The sequence below is a fragment of the Cupressus sempervirens genome, chromosome 10 (genome assembly GCF_028749045.1).
Source record: "Cupressus sempervirens isolate cs-2001-9-10 chromosome 10, ASM2874904v1, whole genome shotgun sequence".
In the NCBI taxonomy this organism is placed as follows: Eukaryota; Viridiplantae; Streptophyta; class Pinopsida; order Cupressales; family Cupressaceae; genus Cupressus; species Cupressus sempervirens.
Window position 1 is genome coordinate 356377094 of NC_143127.1, and position 24432 is coordinate 356401525.

The window sequence follows — 24432 nt, forward strand, 5'->3', positions numbered from 1 at the left end:
AAAGAATAAAAGATTCTATGCCCAAGTTCATAAGTCAAATAAAACTTCCCAATAGTTGAGGAAATTTTACATTCACAATTCCTCTTTGAATTTAAGTAAGGTTCAACTCCCTTATTGGATTTTTAATCAAAACCACTTTTCAAAAGAAGATTATTTTTAACTTGAAATTAATAAGGCTTCCCATATACTCTTGGATAGGGTGAAAAATATAATTAATAACAATATGCTAAAAAATAAATGCATACAAAGAAGAGAACACACAGTTTCTCTATGAATCACATTCTAGAAAATAAACAAACTTAAAATACAATCACCACGAGGGGAGAAATATCTAGCAAATAATGAATTGTTCAATAATTCAATACTAATTCAATACAAAATCAATAATGAACTAATATAAAGCTTACATCTTTGAACATTCAACCATTTCCTTTCAAAAGGAACAATACTATTCATATATGATATTAGAGAAACTTAGAGAATTTTCATAACACTAAAGCCTTTAGGAAATTGGTCACAACATGATATCCATCAAAAAATGCCAACCCATAGCACTACTATGTTTTAAACTTAAATAAAAAGCTATCCAAGAATCTCCCTAAAAACTTGATTCTTGGATAGTTAGAAGTAGTTATGAAAACCAACATTAAAAATAGGGTACACATACCCAAAATTTAACTGATAGAAATCATAACTAAAAAAAATTTCAAGAAAATTTAACAAAAAGCATAAAATAGCCATTGATTGGTCAAGTGGTTTCCTCCTCATTGTCTTCAACATCTTCACCATCACCCTACCCACACACTAGCTTCCATATCCTAAATGCATTCATAAATTTAGTCATGGTGATCGTGTTCAGATTATTGATGCTTTGAAGGTGGTTTTTCCAAATATCCTTGTCTAGCTTCATTTTATTTATAGTGTCCAAGTAACTTGGTAGTTGCAAGGTGTAGGTTCCTAACATCACTTCACTCTTGGCCACTTTGGAGAAGTCAAACGATGTAAGATCAATTTTGTCTTTTATAGACTTCATACATTCTTCATGTTGCTTGACCATTGTCTCTACATGAAAGCCTCCTTCTTTAAGGAGGTTAGGTAGAGGTGAACCAATGGACTAGAAATATTTTCCTACTTACTCCAAAAATGCCTTGAAATCCCAGAAGTATAGTTGGACTCTCTCTAGCAATGTTTTTCCTCAAAACTTGAATCAGACTTGCATATACATGTTGCAATGAGTTTTCTTCAAGGAATTTCTCTGGTCCAAACTCTTCTACTTCCACTAGTTGAGACACCATGGCTAATAATTTTTCAACTTATGCTTTCCATGTCCCAGATTGAACATAAGATTCATCAAGAGCAACCCCTGCTAGGGAAGCAATCTCATGCAAATTTCGCATGACTTTGGCAACTTGGCTCATTACGAGGCTCATCCAACTAGATACTACAAACATCATCATTTTTCCTTTCTTCAAATCCTCTAATAGCTATTGATTTTCAGGGGCATTGGAATCGAAGGTAATTTGTGATTGATTACCAAGAACTAAACTTTGTTCCTTCAATGAGTTTATATATTCAGCCATTGCATTATTTTTGGCTTTTAGCCTTTTCTTCTCAATTCCTTCTTTTTGTGATTGCAACACAATTTATTTTGTGAACACCTCTCTCCAGTGTTCCTTTGTCTCATAGTTCATTACCTCTAAATCTATGTGCGTAACTTCAAAATTTCTCAAATGCAATTTTTTAGCTCCCTCTTTATGATTATAAGTAGCTACCTCAGCAATGCTCCTCCTAGTTGCACTATCAAAAGTTATCCGAGTAATGTTTTTGGTCATTTTGGGTTTGGAAGCCTTATTAGTGTACTTACTCACAATATCATCAACAAGAAAAGATAGTAGAACTAAACTTGTTTCCCTATTCATCGAGGCCACAAGCTAGTTAGGAGATACAACATCCTGTTGTGATCCAACAACCCCTTCCAAAGTAGTTACAGTCTGTAGCCTTGGAGGAGATGAACCCACAATCATTTGAACCCTCTGGCTATTATCAATGAGTTCTTCACGTTGATCTTTTTCTTTCTCATTGTCAACTTGAATAACTTGGTGAGGGCTTGATGGAGTTAACATTTTGGTCTTTCTACTGGAATAGGTTTTTTGCACAAGGGGATGATTGTGAAACTTTTTCTTAGAAATTCTTGATGACCTTCTACTACCTGTAGTAGGGAAACCAATATTAGAAAAAAAATCAACCCTGACGCTAGCACAGGTTCCCTTTTTCAATTTCAACCAAGACTTTGTCTTTTCAATCACATTAGTTGGTTTTTGAAGAATATCATCTTCTTCCATAGAATCCCAATCTATGACAAGGTTTGCAAGTTCAATTTCTTCGAAAGTTGAAATGTCTATCTCAGCCTCCTCTATATCTATAATATCTATTCCCAACTTTAATTGAAAAAGGATAATTTGGGAAATGGTAAATTTGGATAAACTTCTTCTTTTCACTTCTAATTTATCAGTACAATCTTCCCAGAAATCTTCACTTGGCATTCTCATCTTCACTTGTCTGCATACTTTCTTTAACTTCCTCTGAATGGATTAAAATAGGGGAAGGTCGTATTCTTAGTGGTTGGAACATTTTCTCAACCGACCCACCAAAGTAATTGCTCTCACCATCCTCCTCTATTTCTAGACTATTCACCTCTTCTTCACTTGCAACTTTAGAATTAGTCATTATTTCTTTGTAATTTGGACATTCTCTTTTTTTCCCCTTTCCATAGCCTCTATTTTGCTTCACTCAACTCTACAATCAAAAGCTTGCCTTTGCTTTTTCCTACAACTTGGAGTTTTAGATTTTGTTCGAAGATTAAAATACTTAGGGAGGGTCTCCTTTGACTTTGCGATATTGTTATTAATAAATTGAAAATCAAATATGTTTAAGTTTGGATAAGTTATTTTACAAAATCACAAGATCACCTAGATGTTGTAAGGATTTTGGTCCTAATATAATTGAGAGGTTGTGAATTTATAGTAGAACATTATACTAAAATTTATTTAAATAAACTAATATTTGAGACATCCATCTTTGATTTGAGGTGAGTAAAAAAATTTGTTATAATTTTTCCTCCTCTTCTAATTGTGCTTCCATAGTGTACACTGTCCTGACACTTTGTAAATACCCGAGTAAATGCTCATTCTTCTACTTCTAGCTATACAAACATATCAAAATAAGGCAAGAAAAAATTGAACACATATAGTACCATTCCTTATAATATTCATTTCAATGTCCTCTCATTTTGATCTATTTTACCTCGTACCAAAAATCTAAATCCCAAATCGAAAGATTGATTATTAATTATACATATAGAAACATCAACATGAAGCATTCTATTGACTAGTCCACAACATTTTTAACAATGAGCCATAGCATTAATAAATTTAAAAATTACTAATAAAACGCAAATTATTCAAAAGCAAATATAAAATTGTAACTTTAATCACCAAACTTTGATGGGCTAAAAACTAGGATAGTCGACATTCACAAATCATTTATAATAACACCTAAACCATAATTCACCAATTTCTTATCCTAAGAAATATAAAGGAATCTATAATAAGGAATTTTGATGCTATTTCCTACATCTACTAGCTTCCTATGCTTGACACCTTTCTAATATATTACATGTAGAATGACTTACCATCACCACAAGACATTAGTATAGCATTGTATCATCAAATATAGGAGTCCAAATACACATTCTACCATATCAAACATCAAATATTTTTTCTTACATATTTCAACTTCCCATATACTAAGAACATTTTGTGTACATAGAGGATCGATAAGAATAACAATATTAACTACACATTTATGAAACTCATAAAATTATCAATGTGCACCATAGGTTGACAACAATGATTAGAATAAACAATTAACAGTTAAAAAAGTGTGAATAGAATATAGTTAATGACTATCTTTATTATGCAAAAAATTGGATGGTTTTATAGTAATAGAGGTTAGCATTATGTTATGTTACCAAAACCCAACCCTAACTCTAACCTAAAGTACAATTCACACAAATACCCTAAAAGATCATTAATTAAAACATTAACCTTGATTATACTTCTAACCAAAAACCCTAACCCTATTGATAATTATTAAACTTCTAACCAAAATATCCCAAACCCTATCTCTAACTATGACACATACCCTAAAACCCAAATCATAATTCCTAACCAAAAATTTAATCCTTCGCTAACCTTAATACTCACTTTATCCCTAACCATGACGTAAACCCCAATTTTAACCATAATCCTTACCCTAAGCACTAACCCTACCCACATGTCTATCTCTAACCTTATTAATAAGCCAAATGCTAACCATGATATAAACCCTAGCATTAACCAACATATTAACCGTCATCTTAAACCTTATCCCTAAACATAATCCTAAGTCCAACCCTAAGCATTAGTCATAAAAATAATCCCCGCCATAATGCTAGCTATATCTAAGCCCTAATCACAATTCTAAATTTAATCATATTTTTAATCATAACTATAAGTCTAACATAAATTCTGACCCCAATGATAATTTTAAGCCTTTCCTTAACTATATGGCCCTAGAACAATAAACATAACACTTAGGATTTAGGAATGGGGTTAGAATTTCTCAAGGCTTAGGATTATGGTTTAGAATAAGGATTAGAGTTCGACATAGTACATATTTATAGTTATCATTAAGATTAGGTTTAAGATATGGATTCATATAATAATTAGTACTAGGTTACAATTAGGATTGTGATTTAGCATTTAGATTATTAGAATATAAGATTAGGTTGGCCATTTAGTATTAGGATTGAACATTTATGATTATGGTTTACCTTAGTATTTAGGTTTATTGGTTTAAATTTTAGAATTAGGATTTAGATTAGCATCTAAAATTTATATTTTAGGATTATAATATTATGTTAGGTTAGATTCTTTATAAGGGTTAGAATTTTGGAATAATGTTATAATTAACATTTAACATCTAGGTTATGATTAAGTAATAAGGATTAGTGTTCAATCTTTATGATTAGGACTAGGATTAGACTTTAGTATTTTAGATCTAGGGTTGTCAATATTAGTATTAGGGTATAGGTTGGCATATGAATATTATTAAATGTTTAGGGTTAGGGTTAGAACCATAGGATTTAGCATCTAGGATTAGGGTTAGTATTAATATCACGATCTTGGGATTAATGCTATAGTTCAATCACTAATAAAAAAAATCTAACCCTAACCCTAGAGCTAAGCATGATTCAAACCATAACCTTAACCTTGAACCCTAACCAAAATCCATCACTTTTCGAACCTAAACACTAACCTCAATTATTCAATCAAGCCTTGCACTAATATTTTCTTAATCCTTTACACTAACCTTAACCATGATATATACCTTACAATCTTTACCATGCTATAAATTCTAGGATTATGATTAAGATTAGGATTCTTATTAAGATTAGGATTATAGTTATGATTAAGATTATATTACAATCTTAACCATGCAATTAAGGTATTGCAAGAGAATTTGAACAATACTATGGTACTAATTCTGAAAGTACATTCTGATTTCTTGTCACATTTTTCTATGAACTTGTAGATTTTGTACACCTTTGGCATTTATGTCAAAATGGGGGAGGATATTATTGGTAAAGGGGGAGAAGTATATATATGTATATAGAGAAGATTATCATACTCTAGATATATGTATAGGAGAGATATATGTATGGGGGAGTAGTATAGTAATGTACAAATAAGCAAGAAATATGAAATTTTGAAAAAATATAAAAATATCGTAATTTACTGAGCTACATCAACATGAAGTCAAAATCGAGTTGAAGACACGAAATGTTGATAAATGAAGTTTTTGACTTATAATTTCAAGAATTTACATTTTGGTTTGATAAGTGTTCTTGTCACTAATGCCAAATGGGGAGATTGTTGACATTAAGGTCAATTTGTCAATTTGTCTTAAAAAGGGAAAATGTTTAAAAACTAATTAATACAAAAAATTATGATGTTTTTTTTAATTTTAAAACATGTATCTATTGATTTCATTATTTATTTGATCATGTGACATATTTGTTCTCAATTTTTGCGATTTATTTCAATATAATTTTTATTTCTCTGCAAATATAAATCTTAAAAAAGAAAAATGTTAAAAAATTCTGAAATAATACAAAAATTATGACGTGTTTTTAATTTTAAAACATATATACTTAATTGTTTCATTAATTAATCTAAATTCCTTACATGCATATTTGTAAACAACTCCAAAAATTTACATATTTGTAAACAATTCTAAAAATTTATTTCATTATGATTTTTTTGATTGATATAATTCATTATGATAGTTTTTTATTTACCTCTAAGATATTTGGATAATAATTCCACTAATTCTGCGATATTTGTATAATAACAATTTTCTAAAACAGAAGGAAGAGGATCAATCGAACTTGTTAAGAAGACAGCTATTGCAGAGATTTTTATACATTTCTTACGTATTTGTTCTCAATTCCAAAAATTTATTTGAATAGAATATTTTTTATTTCCCTTCAAATATATCTCTAAATAAGGGAAGAATAAATATATTCCAAAGTATTAGAAGAACAATGTTGTTAAATCGAAAACGAAGAAAATATCAGAAAAAGAGGACATTCCACGAATTCTAGGATATTGTGGGAATAACAAAAACGCAAAAACGAAAGATAAGACGATCTCGTAAAATGGCGCGTGTTAATGCAGAGATAATAGGTACTGTAAAGTTAGGAAAGTTGGCAAAGAAAATTGGTCAGGGACATGTATGGCGAGAGAATCAGTAAAACTTGTTACGAAGCCAGCTAATATCGTAGCCCAAACTGTGAGGGGATGCCCATAGGAAGGTTGGTGTGTTATAACAAGATTACTGATTCAAACATTTGGCATTTTACACCGCTGGAAGCTTTTGAGGTGCATAACTAACAGAGACCTAGATCGCATTGTTATCCATTGGGTTGAATATCTCTGGGCATCATCTAAGATGGGCATTCTGGCGAGAAGATCGTTTAATGGACAGATGAAGAAGCTCCTGTTCGTGATAATAGCGACCGTAATACTTATGTCCGATCCAGATGTTTTTGCAGAGGAAAGCGAGGAATCGCGGATCTATATCGTTCGTGTGGAGCAGCCGGACATAAGTCCACATAGCGTTGAGGAGCTGAGGATGTGGTATTCATCGTTTTTGCCCAAAGAAGCAGCGGAAGAAGAGCGAGGAGGAAGTTCTAGTCAAAATCTACTGCACGCGTATGAGAATGTCATGACTGGATTTTCCGCCCGACTAACAAAATCAGAAATTGAGGCGATGCGAGAGATCCCAGGTTTCGTGGATGCGTATCCTGATAGAATGCTGCACTTGCAGACAACATATTCTGCAAAGTTTCTGGGCCTGGATTCAAGCAAGGGACTCTGGCCGAGATCTAACGCGGGCAAGGGCACCATAATTGGCGTGCTGGACAGTGGCGTGTGGCCGGAGAGCCCTTCGTTTCAGCCAGACCTCAATACCGGTGCTGTCCCTTCTCGGTGGAAAGGAGTCTGCGAGACCACAACAGATTTCAATGCGTCCAGTTGCAACAACAAACTCATCGGAGCGAGAATTTACACCGAGGATAAGACGGCGAGGGACTTGGACGGACACGGCACTCACACTGCATCCACTGCCGCGGGGAGCCTCGTTGCAAATGCGGGACTCTTTGGCAGTTCTCAAGGAACCGCGCAGGGAATGGCGCCGGGTGCTCACATCGCCGTTTACAAGGTTTGCAAGGAGGGGGGATGTAGGACATCAGATGTTCTGGCGGCGATGGACGCCGCCATATCTGAGGGCGTGGACGTGCTCTCGCTCTCTCTCGGCAGCGGCGCTATTCCGTTTTACGAGGACGAGATCGCCATCGGGGCCTTCCGAGCGATGGAAAGGGGCATCTTTGTGAGCTGCGCAGCAGGAAACGAGGGGCCGACGGAGCCGTCGTATCTTTACAACGGCGCGCCTTGGATCATGACCGTCGGCGCGAGTTCCATGGACAGACATTTCGTCGCGAATCTCAAGCTCGGAGACGGAACAGTTCTGTACGGCGAGTCACTCTTCAACGGCATGGGCCACGACCAGACCAATGAACTGAGCCTTGTTCAGGTAGATACCTGTGGGGGTCAATTTCTCAACCGAGATGTAGTAAAAGGAAAGCTCGTGGTGTGCATAAGAGGCGGACCTGGCGATCTAGTGGAGCAGGGTCAAGCCGTTCGAGAGGCCGGAGGGGCGGGCGTGATATTCGTTAACGATGACGAGGAAATTCGATTGTACGCTCCTGTCTTGCCGTCAACAACGCTTGGTAATAAGGCAGCACTTGCCCTGGCAGCCTATATGAATTCTACAAATACCCCCACGGCGGCTATTGAGTTCCAAGGCACTGTCTTCGGCGACGCCAACAATATCTCGGCGCCCGCAGTGGCCTCATTTTCATCCCGCGGGCCCAACACGGTCAGCCCCGAAATTCTGAAACCCGACCTGATCGCCCCTGGATTTGCCGTCATAGCAGCTTGGCCTTCGGATCTCAGTCCAGATCCTCATGATAGCAGTGAAGATGACAGAAGAGTGATGTTCAACATCTTGTACGGCACGTCAATGGCCACTCCGCATGTCAGCGGGGTTGCTGCTCTGCTCAAAGCCGTTCACCCGGAATGGACTCCCGCGGCCATTAAGTCTGCGCTTATTACAACTGCAGAGCACCTCGATAAGAATGGCGGGCCGATTCTTGACGGTGGAAACAATTTCGCACCGGCAGATATATTTGCTACGGGCGCTGGACATATAAACCCCGAAAGAGCTGCCGATCCGGGTCTTATATATGACCTTAGCGCCAAAGATTATGTTCCTTATCTCTGTGGGCTGAACTACACAGAATCGCAGATTCAGGTCATCTTAAGCAAGAATATTGCGTGCCCTTCCAATAATGAAAGTAGCACTCTTCCGGGTAATCTCAATTATCCATCCTTCTCTCTGGTTTTCAATAACCTAAATTATTCTGTCACCTTGACAAGAACCGTAACGAATGTCGGGACTGCCCAATCCATGTACACCGTGAACATTGTTCCTCCCAGAGGGGTTGACATGATTGTGAATCCAACGTCTTTATCGTTTGGGGCAGTGATGGAGAAGAAGAGTTATAGCGTCACATTTTCAGCAAACAAAACTAATCCTATGAGATCAAGGTTCTCGCAAGGCTCAATTACGTGGGTTTCAAGCGGCGCTCATGGTTACAGCGTAAGAAGCCCTGTTTCCGTCATCTGGGACACAAGCTAAATTACATGCGATGACAATAACCATTTTTGAGTCAGGAGGTCTCATGTCCATATCCATTTATGTAATCGAATTCAGGACCAGCTCGTGACTGGCTCAGTTTTTTCTGTCAGCAATAAAAACAAGCCATCCAATTCAAAAGGTCAATTGTTATATCTAATTCAAACATATTAGCATGCTAGCTAATATATTAGATGTTACAATTCCATTCTTAAATAAAAGGTACAAATTTTAAACAAATTTCAATTAACGGAATTATTATTAAAAATATTATTTTAGAATAAATATATGAGCATATAAAAAAATATTTCATAAATTGAAAATGTAATTTTATTTGCAAGATCAACAACATATTTAGATATTTCTAACATGTAACATAAATTGTTCTAATTTATAGAGAGTTTGACTACAATAAGAAAAATATCATAGTATTGTTTTAATTTTAGGAATATGATTATAAATCATAGGAAAGTTCTCCACACATTAGAATATTTTGTTGTCTTAATCAATCGGTTTTGGGAAAACGGATTTTATTATAAAAGTGACACTCTTAGTTATTATTTCAGTTATTTGTATTAATACTTCTGTTATTACCCTCAAAATTTACAATTAATGTTAGGTATAGTTTATAGTTATAATTATGATTAAGTAAATTGCTATATGGACTCAAATACGAGCTTAAATGAGATTTAAGTCAAAAGAATAATTTTAGAATAGTAACATTAATTAAAAATCATAGTCTTCTATTCCTTTAAAATATCATTAATTTTATTTTTTCAAATTTATTTATCCAATTTTAGATTGTCTTAGATTAATCATAAAATTCTTATTGACTTTTGCATGTCCTTAAAATGGTATTAAAAATAGTCGATATAAAAAGTAATTTATTTACAAAATCAATTATTCAAAAGAAAAATCTATTAATTATCAACAATTATTTGTTTACAATTTTAGTTTATTTTATTAAAATATAATGGAGTTATATAATTGATTATATGTTTATGTATATATTATTAAAATAATCACATAAATAACTAAAATGAGGCAAAAGGATAGCCAACCCTTTAAGCCAAAATGGGCATAAAAGGGAAAATAATGCTTTGCAATTAATTATTATAATTTAAACTCAATTTAGTTGTAGGGTTTATTTAAGGCTAGATATACTTTTTTATTATAACTACTATTAGATGTCTAGCTAAATTATAATTCAATCATGTTAATAGTTTAGTTGACAATATCATCCTTAACATTAACTTCAAGTATTGACCTAAAATAATATCTTTAATGATAAGGTAGTATTAATCTTATGCATAACCTTATCTTAAATATAACCCTAATATAGCCATAATTGAATGCTAATAATAAGTTAACCAAAACATCAATCCTAACCATAACTAAACCCTATCTTGAATAATAACTTGAACTTAATGTATTTTTTAACATAAACTCAATTGACATCAACCCTAGCCTTAATTAAAACTTTATGCTAATGTAGCCGATTATTGCAAATGGATTAGATTCTTTGAAGATTCTTGGCTTAGAGAAAGTTTCTTGATGGAAGGATTTGATGATTCAGATCTGCTTAATTATTGCAAGCATTTTTATGCTAGTATAGTTTTTGATTAATAGATTAATGGTTAATGGGTGAACCTTATGTGCATCAATCCCAACATGTTGAAGATCTAGGTGGAGCTTTATTCTTGGAGGATCAAAATGGATGACTTCACCTCTCATGTTTGGTTATTTAATCCTTATGGTTGTTTTTCTATTTACTCTAGCATTTCATAACTCCTTTTGAGTTATGACCCTACCTTTTAGGATTCTTGTTGGTTTAAAGGTTTAACTCAAAAAATTGGAATCTTCTATGCAATAATGGTTTAGAATAAAATACATAGTATCAATAACCTATGCAAGAGAGGCTTTCAATTGGTTAATAAATTAGCAGAATTGTGGCTTATAAAAATAATTTAGCAGATACCTGTGAGAATCCAAATTTATTAGAAGATTGTACTGATAAATTAGAAGTGAAAAGAAGAAGTTAATATTAGTACAAGATTGTACTAATATTGTACTAATAATCTTCTAATAATTTAGCAGAATTGTGGCTTATAAAAATATTTAATATTAGGGTTTATTTTAATTTTTAATGGGATAGGATAACTTGTGGCTTAGTTGGGTATAAGTAAGGGGTGGTTTTTGGAGTCTTAAGGTAGTGTGGTATATTCATCCAGCTTGAAAAAGAGGATGATGAATTTTATGAGCAAACCTTGAAGGGCTAGTAGTTGAGGCTTGCTGAACTAGGAGATTTCTTGGTGGGCTTGCGAGCACAAGTTGATATTTCCTTTGGGTTTCCTAATAGAGTGTGGAACTAGACTAGCTAGTATTACGACTGTGAGTTGGATCTTGTGGGATCTTGCAAAACTATTTTTTAATTGTTGTTGTATTTGGCCCTAACTCGAAAGGCCTTATAGCTAGGCATATTGCATGTAAACAATTGTATTTATGAATAAAGTGTTATGATTTGTAACATATCTTGCTTTTGAATTGTATTTCCACTATGTGGTTATCTACAAGGATCTAGTTTACCTCCAACAAGAGTACCCTCAGATACTCATTGCACCACACAACTATTGGAATGCTAGGTGGAAAAAAATTCTATTCTCCCTTCTAGTGATTTTTTTTAGTCCGTATATTAATTTGGGATCCAATCCTATACATGTGGATAAGGGTTTGTTGGGAAAGTTGTAGACTTTTTGGATGATCAACTTTGATCTAGACTTTAGATTAATTTTGGGAGCCATTTCAAAACCCAACTTGATGGCTTGTGGTAACTTTGAAAACCCCAATATAGTTTTGGATCCCTTAATAAATCAAAATCTAATTTTTGTTATTTTTTAATATTATTTTATTAATCTCATGAGGCTCATAGTGAAAGTTTCATGAACTTTTCAAAACCTTGTAATGGCTTTATGGGCCATTAAAACCTAATCTTGTTGTGGGATCCTAGTTAAACCCATGTTGGTTTGGGGAGCTATTCAAAATGCCATAGTTTCACGTAGCATTTTGATGATTAATCTTTTGTGGCAATTCATAATGATGGTTTTGGATGCAATATTGAAACCCAATGGTTTTATCTATTTATCTATTCGTTTTAATAGGATTCCAAATCTTGAGGTCATGACTTGATTGTAAAAGGATTTCAAGGTGCCTTGAACATTTATTTCCTCCCTAATCAAAAACTTATCAAGTCATTTCATTTAAAATGAATACTGTCATGTTCAAAAGGTCTATTTCAAACCTTAAGATTTGTTACCATATTAATGATGATGAATTTATTGATACTAGATCATGAATATAATAATATTAATATAGTAATTATAATATAATGTTTGCAATAATAATAATAATACTATAAGTAATATTATAATATATATAGTAATAATAATAATAATATAATATTCTAATTAAGATGTTTATATTCAATAAATTTCAATAGATTTCTTTTATGTGTGATACTCATTGTTACTAGATTATATATTATCTAAATTAATATATATGATTAATTATATAATATCTAAGATATTCAAAACATTAAACATGCAAATTTATTACATATAACTAATTTGAAAAATACATATTTTTCCTATTCAACTTATTTGTGTCATATTAAGAGGCAATTATAAATTATTAAGAAGCATACTTGATCACATTATCATTCATCATACAATAAAGTATAAGAGCAATGATTTTCTTTTCTTTTCACTATAGGCCTTTTAAAAAAATAAAAATTTAATACTAATTTTTGAATAAAATCAAAATCTCTACATCTTTACTATGTAAATTGTATTTACAAAATATAAATATAATAATAATAAACTATTCCCAGCTTCTTAAATATGCTTTGTGCCACTCTGAATGTTTTTAATCTGCCAATAAATGTACATGAAGAAAAGAGAAGATATTTTAGTAGCCAATAATCTGCCAACCAATGTCGTAGCCCAAACTGGAAGTCGATGACCTAGACAAGGTTAGTGTGTTATGGCTACAATTCTAGTTTATTTTGCACAAAAATACCAGAGGTTCACCTTGGAATCTTATACTTTCCAGTTAATTTCTCCCGATCCTAGCAAACATGGGCATTTCGGCAAGAAGATCATTTTCTGAATACGTGATGAAGTTATTCTTTGTATCCATGGCGATCATGATAACTATGTACCACCCAGATGTTCTCATAGAGGCAAGCGAAGAATCACAGATCTATATCATCCATGTGGCGCAACCAGAAGAAAGCCCACAGAGCCTTGACGAGCTGAAAATGTGGTATTCGTCGTTCTTACACAAAGCAAAAGCAGCAAATGGAGATGCAAATCTAGTGCATGTGTATGAGAATTTCATGAATGGATTCGCTGCATGGTTAACAAGATCACAACTTGAGGTGATGAGAAAGATCCCAAGTTTTGTGCACGCGACTCCTGATAAGGCGGTGCACTTGTAGACAACATATTCTGCTAGGTTTATGGGCCTCAAACCAAGCCATGGCATGTGGAAAAGCTCTAAAATGAGCAAGGGCATCATAATTGGATTACTAGACACGGGTGTGTGGCCGGAGAGTCCTTCGTTCAAGCCAGACACCAACATCGATGCCGTGCCTTCTCGCTAGAAAGGAATCTGCCAGACCTCGCTTGATTTCAATAAGTCAAGTTGCAACAACAATCTGATCGGGGTGAGAAATTTCAGGAGGGAAGGAACGGTGAGAGACTCAGTGGGACACGGCACTCATACTGCCTCCACTGTAGCTAGGAGCCCCGTTGCAAGGGCCCGACTCTTTGGCAACGCTCAAGGAACCACGCAGGGAATGGCGTCGGGTGCTCATGTTGCTGTCTACAAGGTTTGCATGGGGTTGGATTGCTTAGAATCTGATGTTCTAGCAGGGATGGATGGTGCCATTTTCGAGGGCGTGGACATGCTGTCTATCTCTCTTGGTGGCGAGCCATTTGCATTTTATTTGGACGAGCTTGCAATCAGTGCCTTTTACGCCATGGAAAGGAGCATTTTTGTGAGCTGCACGATGGGAAATGAAGGGTCGTAGGAGCCCTCAGATCTCTCTAACGGTGCACCATGTATGATGACGGTGCACCAAACAAAAGAATTGAGGCTCATGGAGATGGATTTGTGGAGGGATGGTTCTCTGGATTCACGTCTTATAAGAGGAAAGCTGGTGGTGTGCTCGCCAGGCAGTCTTGGTTCTCCATTGTAGCAGGGAGAAGCTACTCGAGAGGCCAGATGTGTCGGCGTCATATTCATTAATGATAATCTTACTGGGGAGGAATTCATATTGTTCCCTCAGCTTTTGCCATCGACATCCCTTGGGTTTAAGGTAGGACTTGCCTTGGCGGCCTATATAAATTCTACTAAGAACCCTAAGGTGGCTATTCAGTCCGAGGGCACTGTCTTGGGCGTCGCCAACAATATTTCAGCGTCGATGATGGCATCATTTTTGTCGCATGGACCCAACCTAATAAGCCCAAAAATTTTGAAGCCCAACGTAATAGCTCCTGGATTTTCCATAATTGCAGCTTGGCCTTCAAATCAGAGTGCTTCGGGCCTCCTTGAAGATAAGCAAACAGTAAGTTACAATATCTTGTACGGTACGTCAATGGCCACTCCACATGTGAGCAGGGTGGCTGCTTTGCTTAAAAATGCTCACCTGGAATGGAGCCCGACAGACATTAAGTCCGCACTTGTTACTACTGCAGATTACTTGGATAAGAAGGGCGGGCCAATTCTTGATGATGGAAATAATTTCATGCCCACAGATATTTTTGCTACTGGTGCTGGGCAGATAAATCCCGAAAGAGCAGCCAATCTAGGCCTTGTTTATGACCGTAGCCCCAAAGATTATATTCCTTATCTTTGTGGGCTAAATTACACAGAATCCCAACTTCGCTTGATCCTAAACAAGAATGTTGTGTGCCCTTCCAATCATGAAAGCACTCTTCCGGGTAACCTCAATTATCCGTCTTTTCCTCTTGTTTTAAATGAAACAAGTTCTGTCACCTTGAGAAGAGTTGTGACTAATGTTGGAGCCGCGGAGTCCAAGTACACCGTCAAAATTGATCCGCCCAGGGGAGTCGATGTGAGTGTGAATCCAACTTTCTTATCGTTTGGGGCAGCGATGGGGAAAAGGAATTATAGCATCACATTTGTAGCAAAAGCATTTGATCCTTCGAAATCGGGCTTCTCCCAAGGCTCAATTAGGTGGGTTTCAAGCGCTCATGGTTATAGCGTAAGAAGCCCTATGGCAGTCTCGTGGAGGACAAACTGATTAGTGATGTCAATGACTATCTTCGAATTCGAGGTCTCATATTCATATTAATATAAGTGAACTATTTAAGATTCAATTAAAACATTGGATAAATTTTGCAAAAATATAGTCGATGTGAATTTTTTAATTTTTAAAAAATATTAATTGTGTATATTTTGAATATCAATATTTTAGATAACATTTAGAAGAAATCTAAAATTTTCATTTTCTAAATATTAAGTAACTTTCTTTCTTATTTGTTAACACTAAATTTATTTCATATGAGGTTAAAAAATTTGGGATCTAAGATTTATGACACAAGTTTTAGACTATAAAACATAGGATCATATATCTTTATCAAAGTGTGGGGTGTAAAATTTAGTGGGCATAAAAACATTGTACTTGCGCCACCAACGCACTAAATGACAATTATTTTAATTTGTACTATATTTCATAATTTTTTTAAAAATTGATTTATTATCTTTCATAAATTTACAAATGTAGTATTAAGATTATATGCATAACAAAAATGATAAGAGTCCATTTCTTCCTTTTCCAATAAAAAAACCAAATTTCTTTTCTTTGCTTATTGGAAATGGAAACATTCTTTTCTTTTCACTAATGTTCTTATATTTTGTTTAGAATGCAAACTAGTGTGTTTTCCTTATCACAAATGGAAACTTTTCATTCACTTCAATGCTTATATTCATTATGTGAATGCAAAAACTATTTGTTTTTATATATCCCTGGTGCTGTACATGAATTTTATTTCTAATTTATAAATATGCTATTAACTATTTTAAGATTGTTTACTAGTCTACTCAAATGTCATCAAGATATAGGATATAATAGACACAAGAGCTTAACTTTAGTTGTCCCTTAGTCTATTGTTGATTACTATGAGAAAATATCATCTAATTCATTAAGAAATTATACTTGATAATGTTGTTGAAAATAGTTATTAAATTGTATATTGTCATTGATGTTACACAAATGTTACACTCTAAACGAGCACTACTAGTAGTCACTGAGCTCTAATGACTCCACTATCAGCCAAGCATAAGTTCAGAAGAAGCCAAGTTAAGTGATCAAGTGCAAACTAAGCTAGATCAATCATTGAAGGATTTTAGTGTTAACTAAGTCAAGTTGGTTACCAAAGGGGTTCAGTGTAAGCCAAGTAAGGTCGGTTACCAAGGAACTCAGTGGTAATTGAGTGACCCAATTTTAATTTTAGCTAACCTACAATAGAATAGTTTTGTTTATTGTGTTGTTTATGTAAGTCAACTGACTAGATATCTATTTCTTATTTTTAAAGGTATTAGAGCCGACTTGACAATGGATTTCATATATATGAAAGGTCGAGTTGTGGAAAAAGTTAAGATGTGAATAAAGAAGGATATCTAATTAAGAGCACAACATCCAAAGAGCTACAAAGATTATTCTGATCAAGGAGGACTTAGAGGATAAGCCAAAACAATGATCTAAATCTACAAATCAGTTGCTTGATTAATCAAGTCAATCATTGTGACTCTTTAACAATTGTAGCAGTGAAGAAATATCTTAATAGAGTTGACTTAACATTCATTTTGTAAATCCTCTAGCAAGGTGGCATTTCTAGATTGAAGTGTCTTAAGACCTTTAGCCAGGCAACTCCTAATAGGGTCATTCAAATCTTTTAACAAGGTCACACCTAATAGTGTATTTTGTAGCCTTTAATAGGGTTGGCTCCTAACAGGGCTCACTTCAAAAGAGTGAAAAGTTGTAAAGAATAAGTAAATTGAAATACCATGTAAAGAATATATATCTAAAGCATGTAAGTAAGCATTCACACATTCATGACACAAGATATGATTACTTAGAAACCCTCCAATGAGAGGGTAAAATTGGGTTGGGGATGACACCCACAAATCTTCACTACTGTAGTAATAAAGTGTATCTAATGAAGGTTACAATGTTTGATCATGAAACATCATCTACCTTGTGAAAGGTCTACCCTATCAAAGGCTTACAAAGACTATTAGGTCTTACCTTGTTAAAGGATTTCAACACCCTATTAGAAGTGTTCTTAGTTAAAGGACTTTAACTCCCAATTATGTAAGCACTTTGTTAGAGGATTTCAATACAGCCTCTTAGGACTACTTTATAAAGAGATTTAACTAATTCACCTGTTAGAATGTCTTAGCAATGATCCTGTAGTTAGCACTCTGATGCTTGATGATATATCACCTCTATTCTACTATGTACTTGGTTCTTCTTGATCAGATGTTTCTCTATTATTTACTATTTCCTTTCTCTATTCTCCTTTAATTGATTTTGCAATTCAAATCATAATACCTTGGTCACCATGAATGTCTTGGTTTATGCATTCAAAACTCTCCTTGATTATTCATTCATTCCCCTACTCACACACATGAAGTTTAGGGTTCATCCTCCTTAAGAAGACCTAGGTGACTTAGGGTTACGTATGAATCAATAGTTGTGATTCATCCATATTGTAGCTTAAACCTTCCCTTTACCTGATTGGGTGCATGCAATACATAGGGATTCCTAATTGAGATTCATCCTTATAACCAAATATCATAATTCAATACTTAGGTCAGCCCAAAAATGGTTGACATAGTTGTTTGTGCCAATATAAACAACTATGACAAACTATGTTACTTGTCATCTGAAACCCCTAGTACTCGACACATACTATGACTTCAATGCTATCACTCAAAATCTGAATTACTCATCATGTACTTCTTGCTCGGCTCCTGAATCACTTGGCATATACTATCTACTCGGCTCTTGAGTGACTTGACACTCGCTATTTACTCGACATGCACTAAATTTACATGTTTTTCTTGGCATATATTAGTTGTTTGGCATGAAGTAAGTAAATAAATTAAGTCTATAGACACTCATTATTCAATACCAATCTAAGATTAACAATCTCCCCCTTTGACATGAGTGTCAAAAACACTTGGTCATACATTAATACTCTTTATTCTTATGAGCATAAAATGAAATCTTATTCGGCTTCTACACACATTTTCAAAATATCAAAATGTTTACAACATGACTTATACCTCAAAATATTATGAGTATGTGCAAGATCATGGTGTACCAAACTATGGCCTTAAGTGGCAGTGAAAACCAACAAATCAGGGTTATGTCAACTTGCCACATAATTTTAAAGTGGTTCTAGACTTTATATCAAAAAGTTGTAAGAAAATAATTTGTAGGAAATTGAATCTAGTTTCTAAAATACAAGGCCTTATCTAGAGAAAAAAATATTTGATTGGCCAAAAGTTTGGATTTTAATGCAGTACTACAAAAATTTTAGGGCGAAAATAAAAAGTAGGTGTATGTCTGACCACCTTAATCATAATGAAATGATAATATTTTTAAATATAATTTTAGATATAAAAATTAGACTCATGCCTAGATGTGACACATATTTTTGGGAATTTTTATTCCAAATAAATAATTAATTATGAATTTTCTACTATACTATTTTCAGAATTAAAAAACTCCCGTGTCTGACCACCTTAACTAGTTCAAAAAAAATCAAAATTAAGTTTTTTTTTTTTTCTTATACTAGTTGAAGCATAGAATGTGATGCATCTTTTGGATTTCACAAACTTATAAGGTTTGAAAGTTATAGCTATTTTTCAACTAGTATGTCAATCAACACTTTGCAGCTAACTCCGTTAGAAAATAAGTAATAATTACTTACTAAACTCGTAATTTGACAAACCTTACATTTATGAAAAGCTAAGAACATTCTTAAGAAACCCTTTTCATTACATCAAATTTTGGTTTAAAAAAGATGTCAGCTACATGCTTGAAGTAAAAAACACATAAGAACATGCAAAAAACTCATTTTTGAGATGTTATAAAGATGACCATATAAGATTGGTATCGAAAGATATAGTAGGAATTATAAAGGTATTAACTATTTTCATTTAGTATCAGGATGGGTGGGAAAAAAGTTGGAATAGATTTTGAAATTCTTTGAGGCATTTCAGAACTACATATTTTTCAGATTGCCACTTTTTGGCACACCATGATCCTGCACATACCCTTATAACTTCCCTTGAGTTGTTTGATCTATTTTGTACTTTATTCTATATCAAAATCTTCAAATTCTTTCTCCTGCTAAGTAGGTTTGCCTCAACTAATACTCTTTCTCTATTTTCTGCTTGCTTTCTCTTACTCCCCAATTCTTGCTCTTCTCTTTATTTCTTTCTTTTTGCTCACCCTCAGCTCTTACTCCCCCTTTTTGACACTGATGTCAATGGGTTATACACTAATAGTGTTTTTGTCCAAAAAAGATTTATGGACCTTAAGAATAATTTTAAGAGATACATCCCAATTATCACAAGCTACCTCCAAAGACTTAATTTGGATGGATAGCTCCGTAGCAAGGTGTACTAAGCCTCTAATGTAGAAATATTGGGGTCTTTCTTGGTAAGTGTTTCTGCATAGCCTGGCTCCTTGTGTAAAATCTCCATGTGAGGAGTCAATGTCGACTGGATGCTAATTGGTTTAGCCCTTATGTTGGATTCATCTGCTTGTACTGTTGCTAACTAACTTTGGGTTTGCAAGAGGGTCTTGAAATGTTTCTCACTTTGAGCTAGAGTCATGAACAATTTGGCTCCAAATGACTGCATGTGAATTTCCAAGCTCAGGTTGTGATTCCTTATCTCTTGTGTGAAGAGTGTAGGACTACACAATTTGGTGTACAAGGACAAAATGTTCTCTAATACATTATTTACACTTTCTATCTTAGTAGCCAATGCAAATTGTGTTAGTGCTATTTTACTAGATATCTTCTCACTCACTTTAGTTTGAAACTTCTTCTCAGACCATTCTAATAATTTTTCATTAGTATCTAGGTCTGTATCACTTACTCTTTCAACTATGTTGGTCAATTGTTCAATGATTGGATTTGTTTCATCTCGAGTAGGTAGAATGAATGCATCTAAGAAAATTTCTTTGATCTCAATCAAAGCTTGATTCTGGCTATGCTCCCTTCTGAGCAGTTCTTGGTGTTTCTTTCTTGCTAGGGCCTCTTGAGGTATACCCATCTGCTCAATTGTTATTGCTGCATAATCACACTTTTGTAATCCAATTTCTTCATCTTGACTAACATCTCCATAAGTTATTACCACTTTTGCCTTTGATGAGCTAGGACTTGACACTAAAAATTGCAAAAGAATTGCATCTATGATTAGCCTCTAAAGAGTTTGATTGGAAGGAGTTCCTGATTCTGGAAATATTATCAATGCTCAAAGTACTTTGAGTTCCTTTGGCTTGGGTGATGCATTTGTCTCTTCAAGCTTGTCCTTTTCTACCTTTTCAATATTAATTGCACCTTGAACTTGCGCTAGAGGGGCAGGCACATCTACTTGACCTATTTGACTTAGTGTCCCATTATTGACTGGTGTTTCCACCTTATCTTGTCCAACTATCTCAACCTTGTCCTTTTTAGGTCCTTGAACATTTTGTGAGACTAGAGTGCTTTCCATGGGTGTACTAATAGTGTATCTTGTTATATCCTTCCTTTGATATACAACTAAGTGCAGTGAAGGTTGTACACTTATCACTTGAGGAGTGACTGTAGGCGTGTCTTGTGTTTTAACTTCCTCTCCTACAGTCATAAATTCTAACTTCTGAATTTCATCTACACTTACCAATACATTCTTGTGACATAATTTGGCTTGTAGCGTGGATTAGTCAAGTGTCCTTTTCAAATATTCTTCCATTAGGGGATTGATGTTCTCATTAGTAGGATCAGAAACATCCTTCACTATGATAGTTCTAGTACTTACACTTATGGAGGGTTAGCACTTGGCATTTTTGTATCTTGTACATTATGTTCTCATTGTTTCTCTTGCTTATTTTTTCTTTGATCATCTATATTCATATCAGTACCTCCCTGAAATGTACCTTCTTCATTGTTATCCTCTTCATCATCTTCTACCTCAATAGGTTTTTGTTCATCATCTTTGACTATTTCTAGTCCATATGTAATCTTCCACATTTGTTTTGACTTCTTTACAACATCATCTATCTTGTTCTATATTATTCTAAATGACCTACCTATACTTAGATACAAATATCATAGCATATTTATTTATGGCTTTAGACATTTTTGCATTACTAAGTTTTGGCATAACTTGAGTGAGGGTCATCTTCCTAATTTGCTTCTCTATGTCTAAACAATAGTGCCATTTCTACTCAACTCTATTATATAAACTCTTAGGTATGGAGTTGGAAATTTCTTGAAGAGTTTTCTTAAAAGTAGCCGTCATGGCATTTATTGTCTCCTCTACTTTAATATTCTCAGTCTTTCCAAGGTTATCAAATTCAATGTGAGAGAAACTTGACAAGTCAGCATTGTTTCTAATGTTCACACATAATTTATCTAAGTCTAAGGAGGGACTATGACTCACCACTTGGAATCGGCTATTGTCATCAGATTCAATCTTCTTTTTATCAGATTTAGCCTGAGTAGCATAGTTTCTTCTTGGTCATTTTTGTGATCCACCTTCTTTCTATTTAGGTTTAGCTATCTCTTTAGCCTTCTGTGTAGTTACTCTTGTACTAGCCCTTGTGGTAGGTGTTGTTGTTTTTGGTTGATTAGGTTTTGCAACCTTCTTTGGTATTGTCACTACAGGTGTCTTTTCCTTTCTTTTCTTTTTGTCAATAGGATTAGGTGCTTCCTTGACTTCTTCTCCCTCCACACCTTTTGGAATTTCTATCTCCTCTTCCTGCTAATCCTCTCCTTGACCTTTTGTCAGAGCTAGTGGTGTTTGAACGTATCTATCTTCTTCTTCTTCTTCTTCTTCTTCTTCATCGTCTTCCTCAGCTCCTTAACCAAATTTTTATTTTAGTTTCTTCACCAATTTATTCTTCTTCTTTATTACAGATGTAGTCTTAAAGTCCATAGTGATTTTAGATTTGGCCTATTCATAGTTATTAAATGTTTTGGCTTCTTTTTTCACTTCTTCTGCAAGTAATGGTGTGATTTCTATAGAGGCCTCATCAACATTTATCTCATATCCTAATAACCTTAGCCATCTCACTCTAGGAATTGTTTCTTGTACATATGAATGATGAGTGTCAACCAGGAAGCAAAAATCATCATAATGTTTCTCCACTAATGAGACTAGAATCCTTAATCTCTTCTTCAAAGATTGTTTGAAATCTTCAAGATAACTAGCCATTACTAACTCAAAGTTATTTCCTAATTGTTCAATGAACTCTCCTATCTATATTGCAATTGATCTATTTGTCTCCCATTCAACCTTGCCAAATTTAGGAAATGTATTCCACACATAGAATAGAATACATATCAAAATATATCCAAATTTGTATTGAGAACTCTTTATTTTCCTTATTGCTCCTAGGTTTTCAATTAATTGTTGTAACTGTAACTTGACAAGATCATAATTATGATCTTTCTTGACAAATTTTTAGGCCATGTCCACTATAATTCAAGGTACACTATTTAATCTTCTTGACTAATAAAACATATATTCTATTACCCTCAATACAAAAGCGTTTAGTGGATTTGTGATTGTATCAATGGTCATACCCCTTTTGTTCCATACGGTTCCTATGTTCTTTTCAATAACTTCCTTTGACTCACTTCTCATAGTTTTTGGCTTATCTAGGGTCAGATACCCTGTTACCCCATGAATAATTTTTTTTAAAATTTTAATCAACCCATTCTCTATCCATACTAGCCTATCATGAATTTTGCTTAAGACCATCCTAATCCATTTAGTTTTGGAAACATTTGGGAAATCTAGCACACGAGTTAACCCTTTCTTCTCAACAATGTTGTATTGTTCCTTAAAAGCTCCATTTTCACATAGTCTTCCATACTCTTCTCTAATTTCCATGTCACATATACTTCCAATCTTATAAGTATAACAATTTCTAACATCTTGAATCATTAAAACTCATGGTTGTATCATAGACAATGCATCAGAGAAATCCTATTTATATGCCATATCTACAATAGCCTTGAAAATAGGTTATTTAATGGAATTGCTAGTTAACTAAACATTTAAGACCTCTTTTCCCTCTAGACCCTTTTCTTTTGAAGAACTAGACACCATCACATAAATCTAGGGTTTATGAAAGTATAAACTGTATAACTTAGCATACAATAAACACATTAAAAATCATGATGGAATAGTGTCGAATAGTCATTCAAATCTTCTACAAGCATTTTAGATGGTATTCTCTAGATTTCCTTTAGCTCTTCACTTTCTTTCTAAAATTTAAATGATGTTAAATAAGAAGAAATTGACCATAATAGCCCTCAAAAACACTATGATTAGTGTTAAGTGCTTACATAGCTGTAAGCTTGACATCAATTGATTTATGGCTCACTCGACATCAACATGTCTTTCCATTCATTCGGCAATCATTATGAGCTCGGTCTGAACCAACCAATTTTGTTAGCTTGACATTGACAAATATTTTACTTATTATCCATAGGAGACTTTTCATGCTTGGTAGTAACATGAAAAACTGACAAAACTTAAAGATTTTTCCTTGATTTCTAATAACACTTTACATCTTTATTCATGCATATGTAATATTTTTAGAGTTAGTTCCTTGGAACTAATGTATTGTATAACATTTTAAATATCAATCCCAAATACCTCTTGATTTTTTAGTTTGATGAGGTGTGATCACCTGACCCATTGGGCGAAGTGATCCCATCTATACTTTATGTTTTGTAATCCTCCTTTCTCTTCCAT

At 34.1% G+C, this 24432-nt stretch overlaps 2 pseudogenes; both read left to right on the forward strand.

Moving 5' to 3' along the window:
• The first annotated feature begins 7053 nt into the window (after positions 1-7053).
• LOC149534087 (subtilisin-like protease pseudogene) lies at positions 7054-9363 on the forward strand (annotated as a pseudogene).
• Positions 9364-13492: 4129 nt separating this feature from the next.
• On the forward strand, positions 13493-15685 carry LOC149534088 (subtilisin-like protease 4 pseudogene; annotated as a pseudogene).
• Positions 15686-24432: the final 8747 nt, after the last annotated feature.